Source organism: Pleurodeles waltl, chromosome 7 (genome assembly GCF_031143425.1).
Source record: "Pleurodeles waltl isolate 20211129_DDA chromosome 7, aPleWal1.hap1.20221129, whole genome shotgun sequence".
Taxonomy (NCBI): domain Eukaryota; kingdom Metazoa; phylum Chordata; class Amphibia; order Caudata; family Salamandridae; genus Pleurodeles; species Pleurodeles waltl.
Genome location: NC_090446.1, coordinates 1,369,113,720 through 1,369,136,185, shown reverse-complemented (window position 1 = coordinate 1,369,136,185; position 22,466 = coordinate 1,369,113,720).

Sequence of the window (22,466 nt, the reverse complement as noted above, 5' to 3'; positions counted from 1 at the left end):
GGGCTGGGGAACAGGGGATTGGGTCTGGGTGGAGGAAGTTGGAGGGGGGAGGCTAGACACAGGGACAATGGCTGCCATCAGTGCTGAGGCCAGAGATTGCAGGGTTCGCTGAAGGGCAGCCTGACCAGAATGAATGCCCTCCAGGAATGCATTACCGTGTTGCAACTCTCGTTCTGCACCCTGGATGGCATTCACAATGGTAGACTGCCCAACAGTGAGTGACCTGAGGAGGTCAATGGCCTCCTCACTGAGGGCAGCAGGGGTGACTGGGGCAGGGCCTGAGGTGCCTGGGGCGAAGGTGATACCCACCCTCCTGGGTGAGCGGGCACGGGGTGAAGGCTGAGGGGCTGCTGGGAGGGCGGTGCTGGTAGGGGAGGTGGCGGCTGTACCTGTAGAAGTGGGGCGCACAGATGGTGCCGCCACCACAGTGGAGCTCCCATCGGTGGACGCGTCCGTGTCGCTGGTTGGTGATCCGGTAGCCGACGTGAAGCTCCCCTCACCCTCCGTCCCACTGGTGCATTCAGAGTCTGTGGTGTGGCCCTCCATGGCCATGTGGGATGCAGCTCCCTCGTGCTCCGGTGCCACTGTACCTCCGCCTGATGATGCTGATGTACAAAAGGACAGGGAGAGCAGGAAAAGGGGGGGGGGGAGACAGAAGAAAGAGAGTTTTAGTGAATGGCATACCACTACCGTTGGCGGACAAGACAGACGCAGCAGCCCCATGCATAACGCCGTGCTCCTGGCCTCTGCACATGCAATTTCTGGGATATGGCCTACATGGCAATGGTGGAAATCTGCGCACATGGATGCCACAGGGGCAACTATACCTCAACTTGCCACTCTTCTGAGGTGGGGTAGAGTGCCACATGGCCTACATTATGGAGGGGCCTTGCCTACCTAAATCGCTCTGGCCTAGGGACACCCACAGCCCACCTCCCCCACCCAGACCCCTCCACTGCACGCAAAGTCCGCAGAATGAGGTTTAACTCACCCCCTTTTGTCTGCTGTGATGTCCTTAAGCGCCCATCCAACTCCGGGTAGGCCACCGCCAAGATCCGGAACATCAGGGGGGTCATGGTGCAACGGGCACCCCTCCCACGTTGGGAGGCCATCCCCAGCTGATCCTCCGCCGTCTTCTTGCTGCAGCAGCGAATGTCCTCCCATCTCTTACGGCAGTGGGTGCCCCGTCTCTGGTGGGACCCCAGGGTCCGGACCTCCTTGGCGATGGCACGCCAAATGTCCCTCTTCTGGTGGGCGCTGACCTACATGACATGCACAAGGGAAGAGGAACAGTCATTACCAACTGCACCATCAATGTGAGTGGCCCCCTCCCTACTCTGACCATGTGGCCCATTTATTCCCATGCTTTACTGTAGTATGAACTCTGCCCCCTTCCCTCTTCCACCCAGCCCTGTCCACCGAGGCCTAGCCCATACAACGTGCTCCCTGTGTACTAACCTGTTGGTCTGGAGGACCGTAGAGTAGCGTGTACTGGGGGAGGACCCCATCCACAAGTTTCTCCAACTCCTGTGCAGTGAAGGCAGGGGCCCTTTCCCCAGACGCAGCAGTCATCGTCGCTTCCAGACCGAGGTCACAGCAGCACTAGCAGTGTAGGTCCTCTCCTGTCGAAGGTCAGGTATCTAGTGATTGAACAGATAGAAAATGGCGGTGACGTCCGCGGCGGTGACGTCCGCGGCGGGGCGCATCATCACCGCCGGCGCACCTGTTCGTTGGCTCCTGGGACCCATAGGGTCCAATGTTAACCAATGCAGCATTGCGCCGCGGTCTATGACCGCCTACCGCGACGGTGTGCAACGCCAGCGCAGTTACCCCACAATCCCATTGTCCCAGTTTAGAGGTCAGGCAGCCGCCATTTCAGGGGCCCACATGGCTTCATTTACTACTGCGTCACACATAGCTAGGCCTATACACAACACACATACAGGAAGGGTTTATTGTCTGGTGTAGTCTTGTGTGTGACTGTGGGTACATACCTGGAGTAATAGTGACTGTTTCTTTGCTGTTGTCCTTCTTAGGCACCGTCAGCTGGGACATATGAGAAGATGGCGGAATCCTCCGGTGTACCGACCGCTGGTGGACCTGTTGACAATGGAAGAGAGACATTTAATTGTCACCTACAGGTTTGACCGTGCCACAATCCAGGAACTATGTACCCAGTTGGAGCCAGACCTGATGTCACCAATCCGCCATCCGACTGGAATCCCCCCTGACGTGCAGGTGCTGTCAGTGCTCCATTTCCTTGCAAGTGGGTCTTTTCAGACAACAGTGGCCATGGCATCAGGGATGTCCCAGCCTATGTTTTCCAACGTCTTGTCCAGAGTGTTGTCTGCCCTCCTGAAACACGTAAGGAGATACATCGTTTTCCCTGAGGTGGAGGATTTGCCTACAGTGAAAGGTGACTTCTATGCCCTTGGACATATCCCCAACGTCATAGGTGCCATTGATGGGACCCATGTCGCTCTGGTCCCCCCCGCAGGAGTGAACAGGTGTACAGGAACCGGAAGAGTTATCATTCGATGAATGTCCAGATGGTATGTTTGGCAGACCACTACATCTCCCAGGTAAATGCTATGTTCCCTGGCTCAGTGCATGACGCCTACATCCTGCGGAATAGAAGCATCCCTGATATGATGGCTCAACTCCAGAGGCACCGTGTATGGCTATTGGGGGACTCTGGTTACCCCAACCTTTCGTGGCTATTGACCCCAGTGAGGAATCCCAGGACCAGGGCAGAGGAACGCTACAATGAGGCCCATGGGCGGACTAGGAGGGTTATCGAACGCACCTTCGGCCTCCTTAAGGCCAGATTCAGGTGCCTCCATATGACAGGTGGGTCCCTATTCTACTCACCGAAGAAGGTGTGCGGCATCATCATCGCCTGCTCCATGCTCCATAATTTGGCATTGCGACGCCAGGTGCCTTTTCTGCAGGAGGATGATCCAGATGACGGTGTTGTAGCAGCTGTGGAGCCTGTGGACAGTGATGAGGAGAAAGCTGAGGAAGAAGAAAACGACAACAGGGAGTCAGTCATAAAGCAATATTTCCAGTGAAACACAGGTGAGTACATTTTCAGGTTTAACATTACATTAACTTTCACACGTCTACCTCTATCCTGTACCGACATTTCACTCACTATTTGTTAACTGAGTTGTCCCCTTCCATTTCAGTTTCACAAATGTGGTAACCTACGTGTCAACTGCTTGCATCCTTGAAGGGCTTGTGATGTGTGACATTGGTATGTTAGCCTTCCAATGGGTAACCCATTATGACACTGTAATTGATAATACAAAATTACAAATCATAGACTGACTCCAGTTTTTTTAGTGTTTCAAGGGTGTTTATTTAAGTGCTCAAAAAATGAAGGGGGGTTGTAAAATGGTGATGGGTGATGGTGGAGGAATGTCCATGGCAGAGTCCAGCCTATTAGTCTCACAGGTACATTGCACATCTGCCCATTGGAAGTGGAGCTGGGGCAGTTCCGATTTGGACAGGGTAACAAAGTAGGACAGTGGGGGGACAATCAGGGTGGTCTTATTTCCTGGCGGGGGTCTTGCCATCTTGCTCTGTCCTGTTCCTGGATCTCAGGGACCGCTTGCGTGTTGGTTGTCCGTCTGCAGGGGATGGGGTGCTGGTGTGGTGGTCCTGTGGCGGGGCGTCCTGTCCACTAGCGCCGGCGGAGGTGGTGGGCAGTTCATTGTCGTGGCTAGTGTCAGGGGCCCCTTGGAGTGCCACGGTGTCCCTCAAGGTCTTTTGAATGTCCGTCAGCACCCCTACGATGGTGCCCAGGGCGGAGCCGATGGTCCTGAGCTCCTCCCTGAACCCCAAATACTGCTCCTCCTGCAGACGCAGGGTCTCCTGCAACTTGTCCAGGACTGTGGCCATCGTCTCCTGGGAGTGGTGGTATGCTCCCATGATGGAGGAGAGGGCCTCGTGGAGAGTTGGTTCCCTTGGCCTGTCCTCCCTCTGTCGCACAGCAGCCCTCCCAGTTCCCCTATGTTCCAGTGCCTCCGTCCCCTGGACCGTGTACCCACTACCACTGCCCCCAGGTCCCTGTTGTTGTTGGGAGGGTGGGTTAGCCTGGGTGCCCTGTAGTGGTGGACACACCGCTGATTGACCTGTCCTGGGTAGGGAGGTTTGGGCCCGCTGGGTGGGTGCTGTGCTGGTGTTACCAGAGGGTGGAAGGTCAGTGTTGGGCTGTGGCTGGGCAAGGGGAACCGACTGTCCCGAGGCCCACAATGGTCCGGGCTGGTCATCAAGATCCAGTAGGGCAGAGCTGCTATCGTCACTGTGGGCCTCTTCAGGGGGTGGAGTGGTGTTGTCTGGACCCTCTGGTGTGGTGACGTTCCTTTGAGTTCCTGCGGGGGTATAAGTACATGATTTTTGCATGTGTGCCTTTCATGGTGTGCAATGGTTGGGTGTGCGTGAACCCCAGTGCAGGCATTCCTGTGTGGGGGCTTGTGTGGTGATGGTTGGGGGGGTGTTCTGGGTATGTGCAGTGGGCATGCTTTAGTGATGGGTGTCCATGCTTAGTTGTGTCATGCAGGTCTTGGGGTTGGGATGTGTAGTTTGTGATATTAGTACATTAGTGAGGAGTTTGGGTGATAGGGGAGGGTGTGAGGGTGGGGGTGTGTGATAGCATGCAGGTAGGGTGGGGGATGTGATAGTTAAGATTTGACTTACCTGTGTCCGTTCCTCCAACGACTCCTCAGAGGCCCTCAGGATGCAAGATGGTCAAGACTTGCTCCTCTCATGTTGTTAGTTGTGGGGGAGGAAGTAGGGGTCTGCTGCCAGTCCGCTGAACTGCGATGTGGTGCCTGGAGACCGTTGAACGCACCTTCCCCCGTAGGTCGTTCCACCTCTTCCTGATGTCCTCCCTATTTCTTGGGTGCTGTCCCACTGCATTCACCCTGTCCACTATTCTTTGCCATAGCTCCATCTTCCTGGCTATTGATGTGTGCTGTACCTGTGAGCCAAATAGCTGTGGCTCTACCTGTAGGATTTCCTCCACCATGACCCTGAGCTCCTCCTCGGAGAAGCGGGGGTGTCTTTGGCGTGCCATGGGGTGGTGTGGGTGATGTGTGGGGTGGTGTATGTGGTGATGAGTGTGGTGAGTGTAGTGGTATGTGGTGTTTTGTACTTGGATGTTGTGTGGGTGATGGTGTTGTGTGCCTCTGTGTGATGGGGTTGTCTATTCTGTGCTCTCTCTCTCGCCTTCTCTCAGAATTTCTGGTTGTAGGGATTTGTGGGTGATGTGGGTGTGTGTTTTATTTTGTATTGGATGTGTGGGTGTGGTGTTTGTATGTGTATCAGGTGTGTGTATTTGTAATTGTCCAATGTGGCGGTGTTTTGTATATGTGTGTGTATTTTGAGCGCAGCGGTGTGTACCGCCAATGGAATACCGCGGTTGAAAGACCGCCGCGTGGATTCGTGGGTCGTAATGGCATGGGCGTGTTTCTGTTGGCGTGGAGGTGAAGGATTTGTTTCCGCATGTTTATCGCTGACCTTTGGTGTGGCGGTATTGTGTGGGTGTCTGAATTTCGGCGGATTCCGTGATGTGTCATAATAGGTGTGGCGGTCTACCGCCGCCGCGGCGGTGTATTGGCGGTCTTCTGCACGGCGGTAAGCGCCTTATACCGCCAATGTTGCAATGACCCCCTATGTTTCTAAAATTTTGAATACTTTTTAAGAATCTAAAACTATCTCTAGAACTTAATTCAAACTTTTACAAAACTTTTAAACTCTAAAAGAAATGCTAACAGGGACTAACACAAGGCCCTAGCAGGACTTTTAAAAATTTAGAAAAAATAGCTCAAATTTCAAAAATCAGTTTCTAATGACAATTTTTGGAATTTAGTCGTGTGATCAGGTATTGGCTGAGTAGTCCAGCAAATGCAAAGTATTGTACCTCACCGCTGATCCACCAATGTAGGAAGTTGGCTCTGTATGTACTATTTCAAAGTAAGAAATAGTATGCACAGAGTCCAAGGGTTCCCCTTAGAGGTAAGATAGTGGCAAAAAGAGATCATTCTAATGCTCTATTTTGTGGTAGTGTGGTCAAGCAGTAGGCTTATCAGAGGGTAGTGTTAAGCATTTGTTGTACACACACAGGCAATAAATGAGGAACACACATTCAGAGACAATTCCAGGCCAATAGGTTTTTGTATAGAAAAATATATTTTCTTAGTTTATTTTAAGAACCACAGGTTCAAGATTTACAAACTATACTTTAAATGAAAGGAATTTCCCTTAGGAACTTTAAGAACTTAGCAAAATAGCATATACCGTTTTCATACAAATGGCAAATAGCTATTTTAAAACTAGACAGTGCAATTTTCTACAGTTCCTGGGGGAGGTAAGTGTTTGTTAGATTCGCAGGTAAGTAAACCACCTACGGGGTTCAAAGTTGGGTCCAAGGTAGCCCACCGTTGGGGGTTCAGAGCAACCCCAAAGTTACCACACCAGTAGCTCATGGCCGGTCAGCTGCAGAGGTCAAAGTGGTGCCCAAAACGCACAGGCTTCAATGGAGAAGGGGGTGCCCCGGTTCCAGTCTGCCAGCAGGTAAGTACCCGCGTCTTCAGAGGGCAGACCAGGGGGGTTTTGTAGGGCACCGGGGGGGACACAAGTCAGCACAAAAAGTACACCCTCAGCGGCACGGGGGCGGCCGGGTGCAGTGTGCAAACAGGTGTCGAGTTTGCAATAGGTTTCAATGGGAGACCAAGGGGTCTCTTCAGCGATGCAGGCAAGGGGGGGCTCCTCGGGGTAGCCACCACCTGGGCAAGGGAGAGGGCCACCTGGGGGTCGCTCCTGCACTGGAGGTCGGATCCTTCAGGTCCTGGGGGCTGCGTGTGCAGTGTGTTTACCAGGCGTCGGGTCTTTGCAGCAGGCAGTCGCGGTCAGGGGAAGCCTCGAGATTCCCTCTGCAGGCGTCACTGTGGGGGTTCAGGGGGTTCAACTCTGGCTACTCACGGTCTCGTAGTCACCGGGGAGTCCTCCCTGTAGTGTTTGTTCTCCCCAAGTCGAGCCGGGGGCGTCGGGTGCAGAGTGCAAAGTCTCATGCTTCCGGCGGGAAACGTGTGTTCTTTCAAAGTTGCTTCTTTGTTGCAAAGTTGCAGTCTTTGTGGAGCAGAGCCGCTGTCCTCGGGAGTTCTTGGTCCTTTTAGATGCAGGATAGTCCTCTGAGGCTTCAGAGGTCGCTGGACCCTGTGGAACGCGTTGCTGGAGCAGTGTCTTTAGAAGTGGGGAGACAGGCCGGTAGAGCTGGGGCCAAAGCAGTTGGTGTCTCCGTCTTCTCTGCAGGTTTCAGCTCAGCAGTCCTTCTTCGTCTTAGGTTGCAGGAATCTGTATTGCTGTGTTCTGGGAGCCCCTAAATACTCGATTTAGGGGTGTGTTTAGGTCTGGGGGTTAGTAGCCAATGGCTACTAGCCCTGAGGGTGGCTAAACCCTCTTTGTGCCTCCTCCCTGAGGGGAGGGGGGCACATCCCTATCCCTATTGGGGGAATCCTCCATCTGCAAGATGGAGGATTTCTAAAAGTCAGAGTCACCTCAGCTCAGGACACCTTAGGGGCTGTCCTGACTGGCCAGTGACTCCTCCTTGTTTTTCTCATTATCTCCTCCGGCCTTGCCGCCAAAAGTGGGGCCGTGGCCGGAGGGGGCGGGCAACTCCACTAGCTGGAGTGCCCTGGGGTGCTGTAACAAAGGGGGTGAGCCTTTGAGGCTCACCGTCAGGTGTTACAGTTCCTGCAGGGGGAGGCGAGAAGCACCTTCACCCAGTACAGGCTTTGTTACTAGCCTCAGAGTGACAAAGGCACTCTCCCCATGTGGCCAGCAACATGTCTGGAGTGTGGCAGGCTGCTAAATCTAGTCAGCCCACACTGGTAGTCGGTTAAGGTTTCAGGGGGCATCTCTAAGATGCCCTCTGGGGTGTATGTTACAATAAAATGTACACTGGCATCAGTGTGCATTTATTGTGCTGAGAAGTTTGATACCAAACTTCACAGTTTTCAGTGTAGCCATTATGGTGCTGTGGAGTTCGTGCATGACAGACTCCCAGACCATATACTCTTATGGCTACCCTGCACTTACAATGTCTAAGGTTTTGCTTAGACACTGTAGGGGCATAGTGCTCATGCACTTATGCCCTCACCTATGGTATAGTGCACCCTGCCTTAGGGCTGTAAGGCCTGCTAGAGGGGTGACTTATCTATACTTATAGGCAGTGAGACTTGTGAAGTTGGCATGGCACCCTGAGGGGAGTGCCATGTTGACTTAGTCATTTTCCCCCCACCAGCACACACAAGCTGTGAGGCAGTGTGCATGTGCTGAGTGAGGGGTTCCCAGGGTGGCATGAGACATGCTGCAGCCCTTAGAGACCTTCCCTGGCATCAGGGCCCTTGGTACCAGGGGTACCAGTTACAAGGGACTTACCTGGATGCCAGGGTGTGCCAATTCTGGAAGCAAAGGTACAGGTTAGGGAAAGAACACTGGTGCTGGGGCCTGGTTAGCAGGCCTCAGCACACTTTCAAATCATAACTTGGCATCAGCAAAGGCAAAAAAAGTCAGGGGGTAACCATGCCAAGGAGGCATTTCCTTACAACCCTCTACTAAAGAAACCCTCCGCTGACCCAAGGGACATGAAAAACTACAGACCAATCTCATTACTCCCCTTCCCAGCCAAGGTAATCGAAAAAGATATCAACACGCAGCTCACAGACTTCCTCAAGACAAACTATATCCTAGACCCCTCTCAATCCGGATTCAGGAGCAACCCAGTACCTAATTTGTGCTTGTTGTTTCCGGTGTGGGGTCACCAGCAGCTTATTTTCTGCCCTTAAGCATTTATTGCGAGCAAAAGACACATTTAGGAAAGCCGGAGGAAGAGAAAAAGCGTCAAAGGGAGAGAGCAGAAAGCTGCAGGAGTGAGCTGAAGGGGCAGGGAGAGGCTGTAAATGGATTCAAGAGGCCCGTGATGGCTTCAGGATTAAGCTCCCTTAGTATTCCGTGTTGCAGGAGCTGCGTATTTAAGAGGAGGGCTTTGGGCACCAGCACGTTTTTATTTACAAATTAAGCAATGGAGCAAGCATAGCACCAAAAGTGCTTCCCTCGCAGCCACGGATGACATCTGCACCCTACTGGATCACGGAAAGACAGCTACCCTCATCCTCCTCAACCTCTCTGCCAGCTTCAACACCATATCCCACACGACCTTATACACCAGACTACACACCGCAGGCATCCACGGCAAGGTCTTGGGGTGGATCTGCTCCTTCCTCACCAGAAGAGCCCAGAGAGTCAGACTCCCACAGTTCATCTCGGAAACAACAGAAACCAGCTGTGGAGTTCCCCAGGGCTCCACCATGAGCCCCACTCTCTAATATCTACATGGCTCCTTTCGCCAAGATCATCAGACACCACAGCCTCAACATCATCTCCTATGCCGACAACACAGCTAATTCTATCACTTACCGACGAACCATTAACAGCCAAGAGCAACTTCCACAACGGAATGAGACCAGTCACCGACAGGATGAAAGACAGCTGCCTCAAGCTCAACTCGGACAAAACAGAGATCCTCATCCTGGGCCCCACACCCACCGCCTGGGATAACTCCTGGTGGCCAACAGCCCTTTGAACTGCTGCTGCCCCTACCGAACATGCACACAACCTTGGCATTATTCTCGACTCCTTGCTGTCCATGGCCCACCAAGTCAACTTCATCTCATCGTCGGGCTTCCACACACTTCGTCTGCTTCGGAAGATGTTCAAGTGGATCCCCATTGAAACAAGAAGGATGGACACCCACTCACTCGTCAGCAGAAAACTCGACTACGGTAACACATTCTATGCCGGCATAGTGACGAAACTTCAAACAAGACTCCAGAGAATACAGAACTTAGCGGCCAGACTCATTCTGGACATCCCCGGCCACAGCCACATCTCCACCCACCTGAGAAACCTGCACTAGCTCCCCATCAACAAACACAAAACCTTCAAATTCCTGACACACGCTTACAAGGCCCTGCACAACAACGGACCAGCCTAGTTCGACCACCGCCTATCCTTGTACGCCCCCTCCAGAAAACTCAACTGTGCTCAATTGGCCCTTGCCGCCGCCCCTAGAATTAGAAAGAACACAACAGGAGGTAGATTCTTCTACCTTGCCACGCAGACCTGGAACATGCTGCCACTCCGATTCAGGCAGTCCCCCTTGCTGAATCAGTTCAAGAAGGACCTCAAGACCTGCTCTTCGACTGATCAGCGCCCCCTCACCAGCACCTTGAGACCCCACGGGTGAGAAAATGTGCTATACAATTAATTGATTGACCCCGCCAGGAAACAGACTGAATACTTCCACCACAGGAGGAACGGCAGAGAACTATTGGTCACTTTGGGAGCGTGACCGCAAGTGAGGAACTCTGCACCTCCAGAGTGCAGCCTGATGGGGCCGCATGAGGCAAACTCACCTGAACTCAGCCGTTGCCCCTCCAAGAGTCAGAGGCGATCAACAACTCAAGATGCTTCATGCCTGCTGATGCAAGTAAGACTGATTTCGGGCCTGTCATCCCCAGGGGATTTAAAGTCAGCAGTGTTCAAGAGCCACCCCACTAATAAGTGCAGTGGTGCTGGGACCGTTATTGATTTTTAATTAGGGTCCAAGTGGACTCTTAAGACTGTGCCTACTAGTGGGGTAAACCCTGGATGTTACAAATGGTGAATGGGGAACAACAAATATCACTAGAGTAAGGAAGGAGTGGGTCAGGAACTCGCCAAGGAAACACTAGAGCCCTAACCTCAGTGGGGACTGTGTGATTGTTTGTGAATGTCCTATTTTTCTCCTTTGTGTTAACAGTAGAAATTAAATACTTATCTTTTTTTTCATAAAAGTATTTGGCTGGACAATTATTTATTGTTCCTGCAGTGCGCACTTTGAGTTGTGTGCCCACCTCCAACTTCCTCCTTGGGGAGCCTTGGACTGCTTGATCATGTTTCTACTGAGAGTCAAGTGCAGAATGGGCACTTGGCCCAGTTGCTTGGGATCCATAGTATGTCGGACCCCGGGACATCAGCAAGGAAAAGTCTCAACCCCCACAGTTTGACACAGTAGCCCCTGCTGAACTGACACCCACACTCCCCTTTTCAATCCTCCTTCTTAAAGCTTGCCATTTTACTCTTCTCACTAGCACTGTTCCTGCCACTCTCCTGCCTCTAGGATTGGCTTTCCTTCTCTCCAAATTGTTCTCTTACTCTAGCCTATATATGCTCTACCTCCTCTTTCTAGATCCTTATCCTCACTTCCCTCTTGCTCACCCTTTCAGTGCATCAATTCACCAGCCTATTCCACTCCATTCCTCTTGCTTCTCTCTTCTGTCACACTTTTGATCCAGCTTTCTGGTCCCACTCTTTTTTTCATTAAATTGTTTCCGTATGTTTGTTTCTAAGCTTTTTCCCCTCTTGAGCCTCTATCTACCTCTCTATTCATGTTTGCTTCCTTTCACCAGATGTAAAATATATATTTGCATTTGCCGGCTTGGTTTGACTAAGTGTATTCTAAGGCATGGGTTGGAAAAACCCTCAATTCACCCTAGTCTACTGTATTCTAATGGAGCGCTTACAGCAGGGTCTGCAGCCTTTTCTGCAACAAAAGTTATTTATGTTCAATCCTGAGCAACTAATATTATTAATGTTGTAAAAGTGACCATTTCAGGCAAGCTTACATTAGTGGCCACCGCATGCTAGTTGTCAGCAGTGGTCACCTCTGTGCACCAGGCAGGGTTGCCAACAGTAATGTAAAAAGGAGTTATCAGTTTGGAATGCCTAATCATGGGCTATAAAGAAATATACCTAGATGCACTGCCACGAGCAATTAGATAAAAATAAGTGTATTAAGATTCCTCAGCATATGATTTATTACTCAAATATTAACTTTAAATATATTCTAGCAGTTCAATATTTTTTCTCTCGAAACATCAATTTATGAGCCCAGAAAATGCTCACATTTTCGCCTCTCACTAAGGCAATACTTCATGCCTGCTTGTCTCTAATATCACAATGATCTCATTGTTCCCATACAGAAATAATCAGTGCTTGAAATATAAATATAAAAGTGCAGGTACCTACTCGCTTCTGAGAAGTGCCAGTACTCTCCAGTTAAAAGTATTGCACTTCTGCTGAGAAGCGCAGGTACTCTCCCTCTTAAAATAAAGAAGTGCCGTTCCTAAGAACCTGACAGCACCAGACCCATTTTAAGCACTGTGCACATTTCAGGAATACATGCAAGTTCTGGCCAGCAAACAGACAAAGCAACAATGACACACAAGTGGAAGATGTGTGCTATACAGGAATGACAATCCCTGATTTGGAGCGTAAACTAGGGTGGTCCCTCTTGCCTATTCTACTTCTCTAGTGCACCAAGAGCTTGGGATTCAGTATGTGGAGGACAGCATTAAATGGGTCCCTCTTGCGCTGTGGTGTGCAATCTCTGTGAACCCAGTTGCTGGTCTCAACAGGGAGGTTATCCTATGATTGTCTCTCTTGCAACAGAGGATTGATAATCTCTTGGCTCCACTACAGTAAGAGTGAAATGTCTAACCTGGGGAGGCTGGAACTCTTCCTTAATCTCACTGCCATGTCTAAATCTGTCCTGTTTGGTTTAAGAAGATGTTTAAAAACATGAAACATCAGCATAGAGAGGAAACCGAGATTTAAATGTCCACAGTCAGGGATTATGAGAAGCTCCATGTGGGATAGAGTCCTTTTAACCAGATTTAGACTTGGTTTTGTGAGGTGGTATTTGGACTTCCCTGTTGGCCTATTTGACCCAAGCAGTGCTTCCCACGGAGGCAATTTGCCACTGCTGATATCTTATTATGCCCCTGTAATTAAATATCCCCTCAGTCTTGATAGAGCGTTCCGTCCTAATAAATTACCTGTATTTGGACGCTCTTGGGTCGATGAATCTTTTGACCAAGTGGGGCTCTCTTCACCCGAGAGTAATCAATTTAATCAAATCAATAATCAATAACGAACATAAGCAATGCCCTGATCAACATAACACTTCACAATTAATCCAGAAAACATTTCGGCGAACCATGACCTTTCGGCCATGAATAACCACACCAGTTTATTCAAAGTTAATGAATTTATTTCCCTATATTAACAAAGCTAGCACGATATAAATGTGTCTCAACACCAAATGATATATGTAAATGAACATTAATAGCTGTCCATAACGGCGAAAAAGATGCAATCTATGCAGCATTTGAATAACAATGCATTCAATGATAGCAACGCAAACCACTAAAACTATAATCTGTAATGAGCTAATTGCATACATTAGTCAGCATAACAAGGTCTCAAATTGCATCGTGCAACAAATGAATCCTCACCTAACCTCAAATTAGCATCTGCATGTGGGATTTCATGCAAAAACATTTTAGAAACATTGATTTGGAAAACTCCTAACTAGGGCTCTTATCAAAAAATCAGCAGTTGGTTACCTAAAAAGAAACACAATGCAATTGTACATTTTCCTTTCATATTTACCAAATTCAATCAGCATTCAAGGAAGTCTTCGTCTCACAGGTACCGGTTTCGATCAGCATGGGACGGGGGCAAAGGGGCAGGGTGGACGGGGCAGTTGCCTCACAGCGGCAAGATAAAAGGACAAAACTACTACTTTATGCAAAGGGGCAAATCGAAGTTAAAGTCTCTAGGGCGAGAATTACTTAAAGTCTCTTTCTCTCGATTAGAGAAAGCATCAAAGTCTCATTTAAAATGGCGTCGAACATCAATTGGCATCGTAGAAGATGGCAAAATGACGAGATCGGCAAGATGGGCCATAATGGCTGCAATGTCCTGCAAATGGCGGGTAATGGCGGGTAAATGGCTGCTTTCTTCTTGTGCACCAGGTTTAAATAAACAACAGTTCAAATCCAGTAGGGTCTTCCATTGGAGGGTTCATAGGTTGGCTTCAAATTGTCCAATCAAAAACAACAATTCACAAGCTTCTACCTAGGCATACATTATCCTTGGAGTCGGGAACGTAAGTTGCAACATATTTTACCAATTAACTCACTTTCAGAGCTTCCATTGTCTGCACCTGCAGATTGACCTTGGAGCAAAGAAGAAGATGCCAGGCTGGCACGAAACCTTAAAGATAAGCATGTGAACCGATCTCACTGGAAAAGTACAGCTTCAAGCAAGAATACACGTTGTATTAGCACATTAGAAAAACACGAGCATCTAAACCGTGAGACAAGGCAACTAGGCCGAAGCCTCCACTAAAGTTATGCTAAGTTAAAACATTTCAAACAAGCAAATCATCCTTTCTTCTTTCTTAAAGTGTGCTATTACGAAAAGAAAATCAATGTTTTTGTATCCTTGAATATTTTAGCTGCACAGGGTCACTTTAGTATTGAGTCACTTTGGGCCAGACCCTCAGAGGGGTCCCTTTAAAGCTCCAGGAATTTTTATCTTTGCAGAATATCCAGCTTGGTTTTCTCACATGAATATGTTTTAGCTAATGCATTATATATTTGGAGATGTGTCATATTTGTTTTATGTATTTCGCTTGGCTGCTATACTGTGATAATATTTGAGCAATTTCTTGCATTGTGATTCTATGGCCGCTTTTTGTTTCCTTTGATGCCTTACAATGATCCGGCACGACAGGTCCATTCTGGCAGAGCACGTACTGGAAGGTGAACTGAAGGTCAGAATCACACAAACTGGAAGGCTGCATCTAGCTCCAAGGGAAGCCTTTAGGGCCTGGTCTGTGGCTGGCCACGTCGCACGTAGGGCGACAATAAAGGGGACAGCTTCGTAGCGTTGCTCCCCTGTTAGAGGGAAAATGGCCAGGAGGGGCCTCCGTACATAGGGAGGGTGGTCCACCCCTGTTTATGGCCCCAAAAGGGGCGAGGAGGGAGGAGTGAGGCCAGGAGGTCCATTTAAGGGGTGACCTCGCAGGGCTGGGCCTCTTTTTCCGAAAGGCGAGTTGGAATCCTGAGCAACTGTGGAGACTGGCCAGGGTCTCGCTCTGATTTGTCAGGAGCATGACAAATTGATAAAGTGGTAAACCACAGTAAAGGAACGAGCTGTAAGATGATAAGAGTGTTGGTGCAGAGAACACCAGACAGAACAGCTCTAGCTTTCTCAGGATGGGTGTCGGCCAATGTTTAAGAAACTCATCTCCGACACCGGGATCGCCCGTAAGCTAACCCAACCTGTGTAAATAATAAACTTGCGACATATTATACCCACAAAAGTTGTCCTAGCATTTATTATGTTGCATGCATGATATTGTGATAAACGCCAACTGCACACCCACTAAGGGACTAGGGGTAGCAGCGCGATGCGTTTCTCCTCCCAAGGGGATCACTAAAAGCTCATCCGCAGAGCCTTCCTCGTTCGTTGCAACAGCCGGGAATCTCTTCGAAATTCATGGAAAGATAACTACAAAGTTTAGTCTGCGAGTTAATGTGTGCCAGTGTTTTCTTACTGATATTCAAGCTCCGGAAAAGACACTCGTTTTAAAACGGTAATTATCAATCGTTCCCTAAAGAAGCATCTATAATTATATCAGGATTTTTATTTTATAAAAATCTAACCACTATATATTGCTTTTCCAGAACGTCGTAATGTGATACAGCGGCAGCAATCGTTTACTTAAAGGCTCAATTGTGTGTATTTAGCTGTAATCTCTTCCTTGTACTGCAAATCTGTATAATGTATTCGATTCCCACACGGTGCCCTGGGCTAGTTAATCACTGATTATTATGGTGCGTGCTTCTTTGTTAAGAGGGTTTTATCGCATTTCTTTTAACAAAGTCCGCTACTTGTGAAAGGCTAACACGCCTTGCTGATTCTGCCATCTCCCAGGAGACCCTAAAAACACGCAGTGCTGGAGGTGTTTCGGCTACGCCACAGCTTGGAGAGCACGAGCGGCCTCGGTAGTTGCCAAACCGCAGCACACGCGGCCCAGGCAGGACACGGCACGTCGTTTGCCGCCAAAGCCCTGGAGGCGGCGCGGAAACTAGACGGGACTTTTTGGTCTGGTTTTTCCGAGATAGAGGGAAGTGGCAGTCTTGGTTTGCTTTCTGAGTATCGGCTGCGCCGCAGTTTACAGGTTACGGAAAATGCAAAACCCAGAAGCCGCCCTCAAGCACCCCCTCCGCGCTTCCTCGCAGAGAAGCCACCTCAGTTTTATTTTGGCCACTAAACCGACAATTTCAAGCGAAGCAGAAACGATTAAGCTCTAGCTTGGGGAATTACTTTACATAGAAGATTTGAAGTTACGCTAGCACATAGAGGCGGACAGGCCCAGGTCTAACCACCAGTTCTGTGCCTCTCAGTCTAGCAGGGCTGGGGCAGTGTCATGCTTCAGGCAGGCTGGAGTGGGGACAAAACCAGCTTTGCCATAGATGTTGTTTCTACCCTTGCCACCTAATGTAATAAATGAGAACATGTGACAGTGTTTCAATAAAAACATTATGGAGCCAGGGAAGTTTTAAGGCCTGGGCAAAGTAGGCATTAGGCTAGGGCCCCCACTTTCCAAGAGCCCCCCCCCCCCGGTTTATCACTCCTATGTTGATTTCTCTATCAAAACCTCTCTTTGCCAAAGTGCACAGCTGACTTTCTCTACACAGTATCATTGTTTAGAATTTCAGGGGCCCAGGAAAGACTTTCAGCTGAGTTTGTGTGAATGTTTTAATATAATCCGATATTGTATGGCATCATGTAGACTTTTCTTAACAGAAAATAGATAACTTTCAAATTTGTTCCCAACTGGAGGCCCCAAAATATTCCTTGCCCAGGGTCATGAAAACCCTTAACATGACAATGGAGGGAACAACTTAACAAGTCTCTCTCTAGGTATGTGCCTCCCTATACGTACTGCGAACTAGCCAGGGCACCTGTGGCCCTCGTACCATTCCTAATTCACTTTTATGCTGTCAGCTAACGGTTCACCAGCGTCTCCTCGATACATACAATACGGTGGAAGCTGAATGACTACACCTGAGGTACTAGTGAGGCTACCCAAGCCGGGCATAGACCCACTTACAAACCCACCTGATCAACTGCGCTAAGTAAAACGTCATCAATGTACATGATGACTTCGGGACAACCATTACATTAAAAACACCTCTGTGATGGTTTGTCTTGCCTTTGCATGGCACTATATAAACCTGGTCAAATGACGTGTCATCGATATTGAAAACACTTATCTTTACCTACCGCTGAATACGCGCGCCCTGGAAGGGTAGGTGGTATTTAATGCGATATAATCCTAGACCTCAGGGTCCACAATTTACCAGGTGCAATAAACTGCACCTTTTCCGAGTATTTGTCATTTATTAGGGAACAACATGAGAATGTTGGTGCTCACTGCACCAAAATCCACACCTAATCTGAATAGTTGGCAGCTTTCGCTCATTTTATTCCATCACGTTTCACCCATCAAAATTTGCACAGAAGATGTGAACTTTATTGCACCATGTAAATACTGGGTGTGATAAACATGTACAACTCATAACTGTGATCCCTGAGCAAACATTCGTTTGTACAATTCAGCAGGACACTTGTAATCAGGCTCCAACAGTTAAAAAAACGTCCTTATCCTTCCCTATGTTGACTTTACTACCGCTTTTATAACTCCTGCATTCCTCCCATCTCTCTCACTGCACGACTTAATTCGCCCTATCACAAGTGTACCAAGACTGTTAATTTTACAACCTCGACCAAAGGTCGACTTTCAGCAGCCACAGTTGTGTGCAGTGCAAACCAACCTTCAAATACTACTCTGAGCCCACATGAAACCTAAATAAGCTACATTTGCAGCAATGTCCCTATGTAACTGTCAGCAGTTATGTTGCCACAAAAAAATGCAAACCTTTCCATTCCAACGTTAGTTTTCTTTCTGAAATGTTTTTCTAGCTGACAGAAGGTCAGATCCAATGCCTCTTATTTATCGCCTTCTTCAGGATTGGGCAGTTGACAGGTGAAAAACTGGTATGAAGGAAACCTATGTATTTCTGAAAAAGTGCACAAGATACCACATTTAGGAAAAGTGGTTATTTGTACACATTGGAATTTGGGGTTAAGCAACCATCACATGATTCAGGAGGCATTCTGCAAAATGTCTTCCTTTCTACACATAAGCTTACATTTGGAAGTTAACATGTAGAGACATTCAATTGGTAATAACAAATGTTCTACTATTCTGTGTTTTCACACATTCTCCTATAAAAAAAAAGGTACTCCACTTGTATGGCTGGGCCTGAAGGCTATGACACAAAATTTGGCATGGAAACATCACATTTCATCCAGCAAGAAGAACATGTATTTTATGTTTGAAAAAACAAAATGAACTTCTTACCTCCAACATTGGGACAGAATCAACTCTTAGATTGTTTAGTAGGAATGTGGCTGGTATTACGATAAGATCCAAGACCCTGAATGGATAAACTTTGCTACCCAATTTGACATTCTTATGTTGAAGGAGACTTGGGTGCCGGACCCTGTAGTTTGGGATGGTTTTGAAAGTTATAGTGTTGCAGCAATTCCCTCCCCTAGCCATAGATCACGTGAAGGGCTTACCACTTTGATTCGCATCTCCAAAATATTAAAGGTTGTACCCATCCCTATTAAACATACCTGGATACAAATATTATGGCTGGTGGTTTCTTGCGATCTACACTTTTTGGTGTTTTTATAATGCAGTTTAGGAACAAGGTTGCCAGATTGCGGTTTTATTCAAAGCTGTTTCTGTATAGGAGTCAAGGTCGCTTGTTTATTTTAAGAATTTTAAAGTAATATAGGCTGGGGATTTTAATGCCAAATTGGGTATGTTTTATGCTGGTTCTAATCCCTTTACTGTTGAATCTTCTCCCGCTTGTATGTCAATTTCTGATCTAAGGGGTTGCAAGTTATCTAAAGCCTTGGGACATGCAGGTCTTTGTAATGCGATTTCTAGTGGGATTTGCCCGTCTAAAACCCTTCCTACATTTGTTAGGTAGGGTAAAGGGAGGACAACTGATTACGTGTTTATTTCTTGAAGACTTACGAAGCCCGGTGTCTGTTCATGATGTTGCTTTCAATTACCATAATCCTATCAAAATAAGTCACAATCCCATTTATAGTCAGTTTGGACGCCGCCTTAGGACCGACCGGTTTAAGGGTTAAGGATATGGGGTTGAGGGTGCAGTGGCCAAATATCCCAACTGCAGTATTATTCAAGAGAATAGTTAAAACCAATTTTAAACATTTTGAGGACATCATCTACTGTAATGATTTTGGTGGCACATACACAATTGGTTGGCTCAATTAACGGTACTGTGAGAGAACTGTCAAGTTGTGGATGTGCTGTTCAGCATGGCTGGTTTGATAAAGCCTGTAGGATGGCCAACAAGCATCTAAGGGAGACCCTCAACATTAGGCTACATAGCCAAAATACGTATTACGGAGGTGAGGAAGTCCTATAAATCAGCCGTTAAGAAGCCGAAAGCTGAACTTCAGGAGGCTTCCTGGGAATGATTGGTGTCTACCTGTGCTTCATGGGACTAGAGGTTTTTGAGCCGTTGTTAATGGCAGACAGGGTACTTTGGTTGGTCCAGATGACATAGGCTCTTCCATCAGACCTGAGCGCTGGGTGTCTCATTTTAAAAGGGTTTATGATTTTGGTGATGGTGTTATTTCTGCAGGTTATGAGGATGAGGTATAAATTGGAAGAGGTATATATGGCTATTCAATCTAATCCATCACATAACTCCCCTGGTCCGGATGGGAGCCCTATGAACCTATATCAGGCCAAAACTAATTTTTGGGCTCCTGTCTTAACAAATGTACTTAATGCTGCAGTGCAGGGAGGACTCCCCCCATTATGGAAAGCTGTGGTAACAGTATAGTACCTGTTTTTTTAAAAAGGGAAGAGACAAGACCCAGTATGCTATAGACCCATTTCCTTGCTTAATTCTGTAATGAAGGTAGCGGGATGTTTTATTTTAGAATATGTGGAAACTTGGGTCCAGTCGCATAATGTTTTGTGCCCTGTTCAATATGGGTTTGGGGGGGAGGGGCAAAGGTACTATAGAACAGTGCCTGAACCTAAATCTTTTAATCAGGAAATATGTAACTGCAGAGCAGGGGTCCTTGTTTCTCGCATTCATGGACTTGAGTAGTATTTTCGACTGAGTAAATAGATCGAAGATATGAGACAACTTGATGGTGCTTGGTTTACCCAGTCCACTTGTTCATTTTTTATGGGCCTTGCACTTGGACATGAATGAGTCAGTGAAATTTGGCTCAAGAGGGGCGTGTACTGAGAAGTTTGCCTTTCCTCAAGGGGTTTGACCGGTGTGTGTGTTAGCCCTGGTCCTTTTTTTAATGATATATTAATGGTTTGAACAGCTTCTTGGCCGCACATGGGAAAGATCTGCCTACATTAAAGACAATATCTGGGCCATCTCTACTTTATGTGGAAGATGCTGTATTGCTGGCTTTTATGGCTAATGGCCTTATGATGCTTGTAGGCCTTTTACTTGATTTTATGGATGAGTTGGACCTGGAGGTGAATAGTAATAAAACGCTCTACATGGTTTGTGGTAGGAAATTTTCTAAAACCAGAACAATAGTTATAAAAGGGAATAGGGTTACTATGGTGCTGGAGTTTCCTTATTTAGAGGTTTTGTTTGAGCATCAGAATAATTGGCTTTCATGTATAACCAAACAATGTGCTCGCTTTTCTGAGCCTGTAGTGCCCTTTATAGATTTTCTAAGATGTTAGGCAATAGGCCTATTCTCCCTTTATTACAGGTATATAAAATGAAATGCGTACCAGTTCTACTGTATGGTTCAGCCATTTGGGGGGTACCGGAACTGTAAGCCAATTCAATTGGAGGAGGGTTGCTTCTGTAGACAGTTGTTGGTTCTTCCTCTTAGTACTTCTTCGCTATTCATATATGAGGAGTTGGATCTTAACTATGTAGTGGATTTTGCAGAGATGGCCCCAGTGTTATTAAGAATCGCAATAAGGTGTGGCGAACAGACAGGTTTTAATAGAGATGTGATTTTGAACTGCCTAGATCGCACATATGGGCACAAAATTCCGAGGTATAGCTATCATACGTCAGTAGCATGGTCCTTGGGTTGCCCCGAATTGCATCTTAAACCGCATCTCCTTAGCAAGAGTGACAGAAGAGTAGTTAAGGAGTGTTTTTTTAAGTACTTGAAAGACACTAGGGAGTCTGAGGTTCTTCTGAAATCAACTGCAAAGTCAGTTCTCTCTATACAAACAGTTGTAGGCCCTGAGCCTTATCTCCTGTCATTTGCCACCCATGGAAAAGATCATTGATATCTAGATTTAGGTCGGGGGTCTATTTGTGCACCTATTTGTTATCAGCCGGGTCAGTTTGACCCTAATATGGAGGTTTGCCCCGGTGATGGACACTCTGTAGGAGGCTGGCCTGGCTTGTAGTGGGTACCAAGGGGTACTTACACTCTGTACCAGGTCCAGTTATCCCTTATTAGTGTAGAAGAGGTGTTTCTAGCAGCTTAGGCTGATAGAAGGTAGCTATAGCAGAGCAGCTTAGGCTGAACTAGGAGACATGCAAAGCTCCTACTATACCACTGGTGTCATATGCACAATATCATAAGAAAACACAATACACAGATATACTAAAAATAAAGGTACTTTATTTTTATGACAATATGCCAAAAGTATCTCAGTGAGTACCCTCAGTATGAGGATGCCAAATATACACAAGATATATGTACACAATACCAAAAATATGCAGTAATAGCAAAAGGAAGTAATGCAAGCAACGTAAAGTTACAGTAGATTGCAATGGCAGCACATAGGTATAGGGGCAACACAAACCATATACTCCAAAAGTGGAATGCGAACCACGAATGGACCCCAAACCTATGTGAGCTTGTAGAGGGTCGCTGGGGCTGTAAGAAAACAGTGAGGGTTTAGAAAAATAGCCCACCCCAAGACCCTGAAAAGTAGGTGTAAAGTGCACCTATAACCCCCAGAGAGCACAGAAGTCGTGATAGGGGGTTTCTGCAAGGAAGACCAACACCAGCAAAGCAACAACAGTGGATTTCCGTACCTGAGTGCCTGTGGAACAAGGGGACCAAGTCCAAGAGTCGCGACAATGTCTAGAGTGGGCAGATGCCCAGGAAATGCCAGCTGAGGGTGCAAAGGAGCTGCCACCGGATGGTAGAAGCTGTGGATTCCGCAAGAACGAAGAGGGCTAGAAACTTCCCCTTTGGAGGATGGATGTCCCACGTCGTGAAGAAGCTTGCAGAGGTGTTCCCACGCAGAAAGACCGCAAACAAGCCTTGCCAGCTGCAAGGGTCGCGGTTAGGGTTTTTGGATGCTGCTGTGGCCCAGGAGGGACCAGGATGTCGCCACTTGAATGAGGAGACAGAGGGGGCGCCCAGCAAGTCAG